We start from the raw sequence: 8957 nt of genomic DNA on the forward strand, positions 1-8957 counted from the left end.
CAGTGGTTGTGTCCCTGCAAGACCCCAGGGTACAGCCTGACCCCAGGGCCCCTGGCTGTGGGGACGCCAGGCAGGCTCAAGCCGACTATGGCACCTGAGGCGACACCCTAGGTCCCTGAGCCTCAGTCTTTCCTGGTGCTCCCTGCCCAGCTGACCCTGCCTGGTTGTCACTTGAGGCCACTCAGGGAAGGCTGAGCCTGAGGCATTCTAGAGGCTGCTCTCACCATCTCTAGTGGGGGCTTTGGGGCGGCTCAGGCCCGTGGACCCTTGGCTTCCACTCTGCTCTGGGGTCGGAGCTCCAGCACTTGGAGCGGGGAGGGGTCCTGGAGCAGCACTACAGTCGGAATCCCAGCCCTCACTGCACAAAGCTTTACATGGGACCAGGGAGCGCCCCTTGCCCCCCTCACATCTTGTTTGTTGTGAGCACAATGGGAGCACCGTGCTCCTCCCTGCCCTGCTTCCCAGTGGCACTGCAGAGAGGTGGGCGGGTCCATGGGGAAACTGAAGTTCGGGCTGGGAATCGGGACCCTCACCATGCCAGGTTCCGCAGGTTAGCAAAGGTTCCCCAGCCCCACTCTGTGGCCCCTCCTGAGTGGGGGAGATCTGGGTACTGGGAACAGAACAGAAGCTTTATCCCAAGGGACCCTCGGGTCCTGGCTGCCCACAGACCCCTGGGGCAGCAGGCTGGTAAGAGATCAGGAGGGCGAGGCCCTGGAGGAGACAGGGCTGTGGATGACTGGGTGATGCCACCCGGAGAGGCAGATGGGGCCCAGCCTGATGCTTCCTGAACCCGCCCCACCCTGCCCGGGCACAGTCCAGGGCTTCCTGCCCTTCGAACCGCACTTGTGATCGGTATTGACGGTGGTGGGATAATCATTAACCACCACCAGGGGCTGGGTCAACGGCTCAAAAGGCGCTGGGCCCAGGGCGTCCCCACTTCCTCCTTGTGCCCCGAGGGCCAGCCCGGCACCCAGGTAAGAGGCTTCCTGAGTGGTAGGACCCCTGCCACACTCCGTGTCCTAGGAGGCTCCTGAGCCCAGGCACCTCTCTGAAGGGTGGCCAATCCTGAGGAAGAAAGGGGCCTGGACAGCCATGGGGTGGCCGGCACAAGCTCCTTCCTCTCTGTGCCTCGATTTCCACTGTGGGATGAGGGGGCCTTAGCATCAGCGCTCAGAGCTGTGGAGCCAGGCTTCCTGATCGGGCGCTGCCACTGCCAGGCCAGGGCACTTGGACACCACACCGCAGGAGGCTGGTCTCGCCCAGGCCTCTGTGGGAAGGGCCGCCAGGCTGAGTGGAGGGCCAGCCACCAACTACAGTGTCTTCCTTCGCAGGCCTGTCTCCCCAAGCAGCAGGATTCCAGCCCAGGGATCCCCCATCCCACCCTGACTGCATCCCGAGAGGGAGGACGCCACTTCGGGAAGGCTGTTGGGGCAGCACAGGCCCTGGGGCCCTGCTCTGTGACCTTGGGCGGCCCCCTCTGTCTCTCTAGGCCTGTATCCACCACTGGCAAAGGGGGCAGGGCCCAAGTCTACTCTAAAAGCTCCCCTTTCTCTCCAGAAGCTTTGGAGTCTCCCAAAATGCCTGCTGGGTCTCTGTAGGACTGGCACCTGTCACCGGAACCTGTCTGGGAAGGATGAGAACGCGCTTTGCAAAAGGAAGCTCTGCCTCCCAGAGCCCTGGGCTCACTCAGGGACCCTGGCCAGCAGCTGCTTCCTCTCCCACAGCAGAGAGAGACCCAAGGGTCCCAGGGCAGATGCTTCCCACCAGTCCAGGCCAGCGTGCAGGGTGGCCTCATAAGTCCTGATTGACATATGGACAATGGTTCAGAGAGGTTATGCTACTTGCTCAAGGTCACCCAGCTCCCAGGTCCCTGCTGTCTTCCAGGCCACTGAGGTCCTAAGCGTCCCTCCAGGTGGGCCACTGCCCAAGCCTGTTCCTCACGTTCTGCGGCAGGTTTGTGTAACTATATCTTTTCCAGTTCCCCTGTCGTCCCCCTTCCTACACCTCATCATCCACTGTCCCTGTTTGTTTTCTCTGTTCCTTTCCAGTTCTCTACCTGCTCCTCTTATTTTTATTTCAGACAGGGTCTTTCTTTGTCACTGAGGCTGGAGTGCAGTGGCACAATCACAGCTCACTGGAGCCTCGACCTCCCAGGCTCAAGTGATCCCCCAGCCTCGGCCTCTTGAGTCATTGGGACCACAGGCATGCATCACCACACTGGGCTAGTTTTTTATTTTTTGTAGAGATGGGGTCTCACTGTGTTGCCCAGGCTGGTCTTGCACTCCTGGGCTCAAGAGATCCTTTCACCTTGGTCTCCCAAAGTGCTGGGATTCCAGGTATGCACCACCATCTGCGGCCTTACTCTTTTCTTCCTCTCTCAGCCCCTCTGCCTGACTGTCCCTCTTTCTGTGTCCCCCACTACAGCCCCCCACATTTCTTCGCAGTCCCATCTTCAGCTTCCCATACGGGGCCATCCTCATGAAATCGGGCACTGGGAGGTCCCTGGGGATTGACAAGCGCCAGCTGTCCCTTGCGGTCCCTCTGCCCCATGGCTGCAGCGGGGAGGGTGGGCAAAGGGCAGAGGCAACAGTGGCCAGACCTGAACTGAGACCCAGCTCTGGTTGGGAAAGAAACAAGGAAACAAAATAGCTTGGGGACAGAGGGCGTGGGGTCATCAGAGCGGGCAAAGGCTGCCCAGGAGTTGTAAATCGGAGCCGCTCCCGGCTTTATGAGGCCGATTTGGGGCTGAGCCTGGACTTCGCCCAGGAAGGAGTGCTGGCAGCACACGGGGTGCCAGGTGTGGCCCCGGATGATAAGAAGCCTCACTGAAAAGACCATGGACCTGGAGCCACGAAGACTGGGGCGCCCAGGTGAGCGGGCGTGGGACACTCTCCAGAGCCCTGCCCAAGGCGGATGCCAGGCAGAGCCCCGGCCTCCAATTGGCTCCCGCCCCCTGTAACAGCAACTCCATGTGGAAGTGCCCACTGATTCCAGTGGGGCTGCTGTTATCTGGGGCGAGGGCCGGTACCCACGAAGAAGGAGAGGCAGGTGCTGCCCAGCAGACCAGCCAGGACTACCGTGGCGATGCTCCCAGGCCAGATGGTGGTGGGTGGTGGAGGGCTGTCGGTGGGCTGCTGAGACCGAGTGCACAGGGCTCTGACCTATGAATTGACAGCCAGTGCTCTCGTCTCCCCTCTGGCTGCCAATTCCATAGGTCACAGGTATGTTCGCCTCAATGCCAGCCACCAGGACCTGCAGGGGTAGGGGTGGGCCGGGGGTGTCCAGCAGTCAGCGGAGACCCTGCGACCCCAGTGCAGCACTCATGGTCCCACCTCCCTCTGTCTCATTCCCCGAGATGAGCCTGAACAGCTTCAGTCCCACCCCTGCCCTGCCTGCCCTGCGGCACCTCTATGCTTTGCCCATGCGATTCCCTTGGGCTGCAACACTCTTCCTAGGTGATTTGCCAGGCTCACTAACCCTTTCAAGCTCTGCCCAAGCATTTGCTGCCTCCAGAAGGCCTTCTTGAAGTTTCTAAGTCCCCACCTGGGCACCCCACGCTGTGCTGCCCCAGAGCACTGCCGTCTCGGAGCCCTGGCGCTGGTTTCTGTTTGTGTCTCGCTCCTCTCCCCATCTGTGAGCTCAGTTCCCAGCCCAGGTGCGTGCTCAGTACGTGTTTGCTGAACCGATCCTGAGCCTCTGTCTTGCACCCTGAGGAAGCACCCACCGACACGCAGTGTGGCCAAGGGGGGCTGAGTGCTCTGGGCCCAGTGTTTGTGCTGGAGCCCCCCACCCAGGACAGGGGCCCTGAGTCAGCCTGCCCATCTGCCTCCTGCTCTCCCCGCCTTTGCCAGTCTCATCTCCCTGGAGCACAGCCCTGTGGTTGGTGGAGCAGCTTCTCCAGCCCCTGGGATTCCTAAGAGGGCCCAGGACCCCAGCTGCTGGTAGAGGAAGAGCAGCCAACCCAGGACAAGACAGCTGACCCCGCCCCTGTCCCGCCTCCCACAGCAGCCTCATTTCCACCTATTTCTTTGTGGTTTTTGTTTGTTCGTTTGTTTTGAGATAGAGTCTTGCTCTGTTGCCCAGGCTGGAATGCAATGACGCGATCTCGGCTCACTGCAACCTCTGCCTCCCGGGTTCAAGTGATTCTCCTGCCTCAGCTTCCCAAATAGCTGGGATTACAGGCGCCCACCACCACACTCAGCTAATTTTTGTATTTTTAGTAGAGACGGTTTCACCATGTTAGCCTGACTGGTCTCAAACTCCTGACCTCAGATGATCTGCCCACCTCGGCCTCCCAGAGTGCTGGGATTACAGGCATAAGCCACCGTGCCCAGCCCCACCTGTTTCTTATACAACGGGGTTCTGAGGAAATTTTCCTTTTTTTTTTTTTTTTTCTGAGACAGGGTCTTGCTTGCTCTGTCACCCGGGCTGGAGTGCAGTGGTACAATCACAGCTCACTGCAGCCTCCACCTCCCAGGGCTCACACAGTCCTCCCAACTCAGCCTCTCAAGTAGCTGAGACTATAGGCATGTGCCACCATGCCTGGTAAATTTTTGTATTTTTCATAGAGATTCACCATGTTACCTAGGCTGGTCTCAAATTCCTGGTGTCAAGCAGTCCTCCTGCCTCAGCCCCTGAAACTGCTGGGATTACAGGCATGAGCCACTGTGCCATGTTGGAATTTTTCGTTTGAATAAAAAGGTTTCTGGTACTAAAACATAAAATTTGTAAAATGGGAAATAGAGACCTAGGAATAAATGTTAAATTGCTTAATAATAGGCGTTGGCTATTGAGCCCTTTCTTTCTGCTGGGCACGCACATCGCGGACCTGGTCCTCCTGGCATCCATCATGAACCTGTTTGGGAGGGGAGGACACAGGCTCAGAGAGGGTGCACATTTGCTGAAGTCACAGAGCAAGTTGGACCTTCTCCTTCTGGGGACTGTAGGCAGCCAGCAAACATCTGGCCCCTAAGACAATGTCTCTCTCCCCTTCCCACAGGCAGCTCTGCTCACGCTGTCCTGGCTGCTCTGAATCCCTGGGCCCTGATCAGCCCCTGCCACGGCCCAGCTCAGCAACCCCTCCCTGCAGACCGTCCCATGACTGTGCAGGCGCTGCTCCCCTCTCTGCCCACACCCGACTTTGTGGGCCTCTCCGCCACCCTTATCTCATTCCCTGCAGAGTTAAGGAACCCTGTGTGCTTATCTAATCCTGTGCTGGTCTCAGACTCCTTGAGGGCAAGGTCCACGACTTACTCATCCTCCCTGGCTGCTTCCCCCACCCACCAGCATAGTAGGTGTTCAGGATACATGGGCTGGATGGTGGGGCCCTGGACTCTAACCCCCTTGGGGCTGTCAGGCCTCAGACCCAGAGCACTGGCTTAGGGTGAAAGGGGTGCAGACAGCAGCCACCCTGCCCTGGGGGTCCTCCTGCATCTGCCTCTGCAGAGCACTGTGATCCCACAAAGGCCTGCCAGGGCTATTGGAGACCTGTTCCAACACATTAGCAAGGCAGATCCAGCACCCTCCCCCTGGCTCCTTGACCCCACTGACCTGTGTTCTTCACCCAGCAGGCCCTGGGCCCATGCACATTTCCCTGGCATGGGCCTCACCTCCAACCCCTCTCAGAACTCCTCAAGACCTGCCCAAGGGTCACTCCCTCCCGGACCCCTGCCTGGCCCCCCGCCCCACCCCCCATTACCCCACTCACTGGTTCCTTGGATGCTCTGTGGCTGTGATGTTAGCGCCCCCATCACACCCCATCACCCACACCGGGCTATTTCCCCCACCAGCCTGAGAGCCCCCAGGAGTGGCGGCCACTGACTTTTTTCCTATAGCCTCAGAGACTCAAAGGAGGCACTTAATAAAATGCACACGGAAGGACTGGCCTTGTGCATAAGCAAAGCTGCTTAGGGAGGGAGCCCGGACACAGTGGGGCGGTGAGCACAGAGCTGGCGGTGGGAGGCCTCAGTGGTATTGTCTTTGTCCCATCGTCCACACCACACGTGTATGAACCGCGACGCTGACAGAGGCCCTGAGAGGTTGTGCAGATTGACTGTACACCAACTTCAGAGAGGGCCCAGGCGGGGAGGAGGAAAGCCTCCCTGGGAGAGGTGGGTGTGAGGTCGGCGTTTGTTGAGGTGAACCCCAGAAACAGGTCGTGAGCACTGGAGGAGGAAGATGCCGGGGCAAAGATGCAGGAAGGGGACGGAGGCGAGGCGCGGGGCAGGCGAGGACAGCTTCGTTTTCTGCAAGACTTACTCCCGGTGGCTACCACCAGGGGGCGCCCCGGGCACCCCCTCCCAAGCGGGGCGGGACCAACCCTTCCCACCGCGCTGCTCCTAAGGCCTGGGGGAGCAGCCCCTGGGTCCGCCTTCCCCGGGCCGTCTAGAACTGCGTCTGGCCTGGCCGGGACACTGTCCTGGGCCGAGGGCACAGCCTGGGTGCCAGCGTTCTACACACGGTTGCAGATCCCAGGCGCGCACTGCCTTCCCCAAGGTGGCCCTGGTGGGACTCTTCCCGCTGTGGTGCGTATAAAACATCACTGTATAATGTATATTCATAGAATTTACAATGAGTCCCCATGTAACCTTGCAGAGCCCCCAAATGTGCCCTTCCAGGTCCCCCCGCACATGGTCAGCACAGTTCTGAGTGTTATGGTAATCACTTCCTCTCCTTTCTCTGGCATTTACTACCCAGAACACTGCCCCAAACAGTCTGGGAGCATTTTGTCTGGATTTGTTATTAATGTAAATGGAATCACGGTGCCGTGTCTGAGTCTCATGAAGTTGCTGGAGCCGAAGCTTCTTCACTCTTGTTCACTGCTGTATAGTGAAGAGAACACTTGGGGTTATTATGAGCGCTGTTATTACGAGCACTGCTGGGGTTATAATGAGTATTGCAACGCACAGATTAAACTGCAGAGTGCTTCTCCAGTAGGGACTGCCAGGCCATGGAGTGGCGGACCTAACACTGGACCAGGGCACATGGTGCCTAATAAAGGATAGCTGGGTACAGGCCTTTCTTGATTTTTTTTCCTCTTTTTTTTTTTTTTTTTTTTTTGAGATGGAGTCTCACTCTGTTGCCCAGGCTGGAGTGCAGTGGCTCGATCTCGGCTCACTGCAAGCTCCGCCTCCTAGGTTCAAATGATTCTCCTGCCTCAGCCTCCCGAGTAGCTGGGATTATAGGCACCCACCACCATGCCCAGCTAATTTTTGTATTAGTAGAGACGGGGTTTCACCATGTTGGCCAGGCTGGTCTTGAGCTCCTGATCCCAGGGGATCTGCCCGCCTCGGCCTCCCAAAGTGCTGAGATTACAGGTGTGAGCCACCGTGCCCGGCCGCCTTTCTGTTTTTCTTTTTGACAATGATGACAGCTTCAGAAAAGTTGCAAGAAAAGTACAAACAACATCCATATACCATTTATTTTGATTCATTGACAGTAAACACTTTGCAATTGTGTGTGTGTGTGTGTGTATATATATATACACACACACACATATATATATATTTTTGAGACTGAGTTTCACTCTTATTGTCCAGGCTAGAGTGCAATAGCACGTTCTTGGCTCACTGCAACCTCTGCCTCCCAGGTTCAAGCGATTCTTCTGCCTCAGCCTCCCGAGTAGCTGGGATTACAGACATGCGCCACCACGCCTGGCTAATTTTTGTATTTTTAGTAGAGACGGGGTTTCTCCATGTTTCTCGAACTCCTGACCTCAGGTAATCCACCCGCCTCGACCCCCAAAGTGCTGTGATTACAGGCATGAGCCACCATGCCCGGCCTGCAATAATATTTGCTCCCTTTTCTCTCTCTCTTGCACCCACATACACACATACACCACAAACATATTTTCTGAACCATTGGAGAGTAAGTTACATAAGTCCTAGCCCTTTACCCTTAAATATTTCAACATGTGTCTCCTAAGAAAAATGACATTTATTACGCAACCACAATACAGTTACCAAATTCAGGCCTGGTGACAGTGATGCAATGCTATTATCTAACATACAGTCCACTTTCAAATGTCCCTGCTTGTCCCAATCTGCCAGGACCACGCTTCACATCTGGTGTCAGCTCTCCTCAGTCTTCTTTAATCCAGAACCATCCTCAGCCTTTCTTTGTTTTTCAAGACCTTGATATTTTTGAAGAGTCTAGATCAGTTGTTTTGTAAAATGTTCCTCATCTTTTTCTCCCCGTTTCCTCCCAATTAAACAAGTCAAGTATATCCATTATATATATTTGGACAACACAGAAAAGTAAATAAAAATTGCCCCAGTTCCTACAATGCAGGAATAGCCCCGTAGATACTTTCTGTAATCATGGAGTAAGCTGACTCGCTTTTTCCATGCACTCTGTGCACACGAACTCATGTCATCCTAGGAGGCAGGTGCTTTTGTTATCTCTTGAGTGCCTTGCGAAAGATCATACAGTCCATAGGATTTGATCCTGAACAGTCTGCTCCAAAGCCCATGCACTTGGCCTTTATGCTACATACACTACTTCTCAATAATGGCCAGCCACGTGCCTGAGTGTGTGTGCACGCGCGCGCGTGCGTGTGTATGTGCGTGTGTGTGTGCGCGCGCGTGTGTGTATGTGCGTGTGTGTGTGTGTGTGCGCGCGCATGAGTGCGCATCAGGATGCCTCAGCTTCTGCCCTTCTGAGTTTCGCTCTTATTGTCCAGGCTGGAGTGCAATAGTGCGATCTCGGCTCACTGCAACCTCCGCCTCCCAGGTTCAAGCGATTCTCCTGCCTCAGCCTCCCAAGTAGCATGTCAGGCAGGGTAATTCTCTGCTGTGGGAGTGCCCTGTGTGTTGTAGGATGGTCAGCAGCAGCCTTGTCCTCTGCCTAGTACATGCCAGCAACAATCCCCAAAATAATGATACCAAGAATGTCCCCTGGGGAGCAAAATCACACCCAGTTACCCAGTTGAGAACCACCGTGTGTGTGTGTGTGTGTGT

At 56.3% G+C, this 8957-nt stretch overlaps 1 long non-coding RNA gene across 1 annotated transcript; it reads left to right on the plus strand.

Annotated features, from left to right (window-relative positions):
- Positions 1-948: 948 nt before the first annotated feature.
- On the plus strand, positions 949-4120 carry LOC117079813. The gene is made up of 3 exons (XR_004435625.1): positions 949-974; positions 1332-1953; positions 4084-4120. It is a non-coding gene; the product is annotated as an uncharacterized LOC117079813 (long non-coding RNA).
- Positions 4121-8957: the final 4837 nt, after the last annotated feature.

The sequence above is a fragment of the Trachypithecus francoisi genome, unplaced genomic scaffold (assembly GCF_009764315.1).
Source record: "Trachypithecus francoisi isolate TF-2019V2 unplaced genomic scaffold, Tfra_2.0 Lachesis_group8, whole genome shotgun sequence".
Classification (NCBI taxonomy): domain Eukaryota; kingdom Metazoa; phylum Chordata; class Mammalia; order Primates; family Cercopithecidae; genus Trachypithecus; species Trachypithecus francoisi.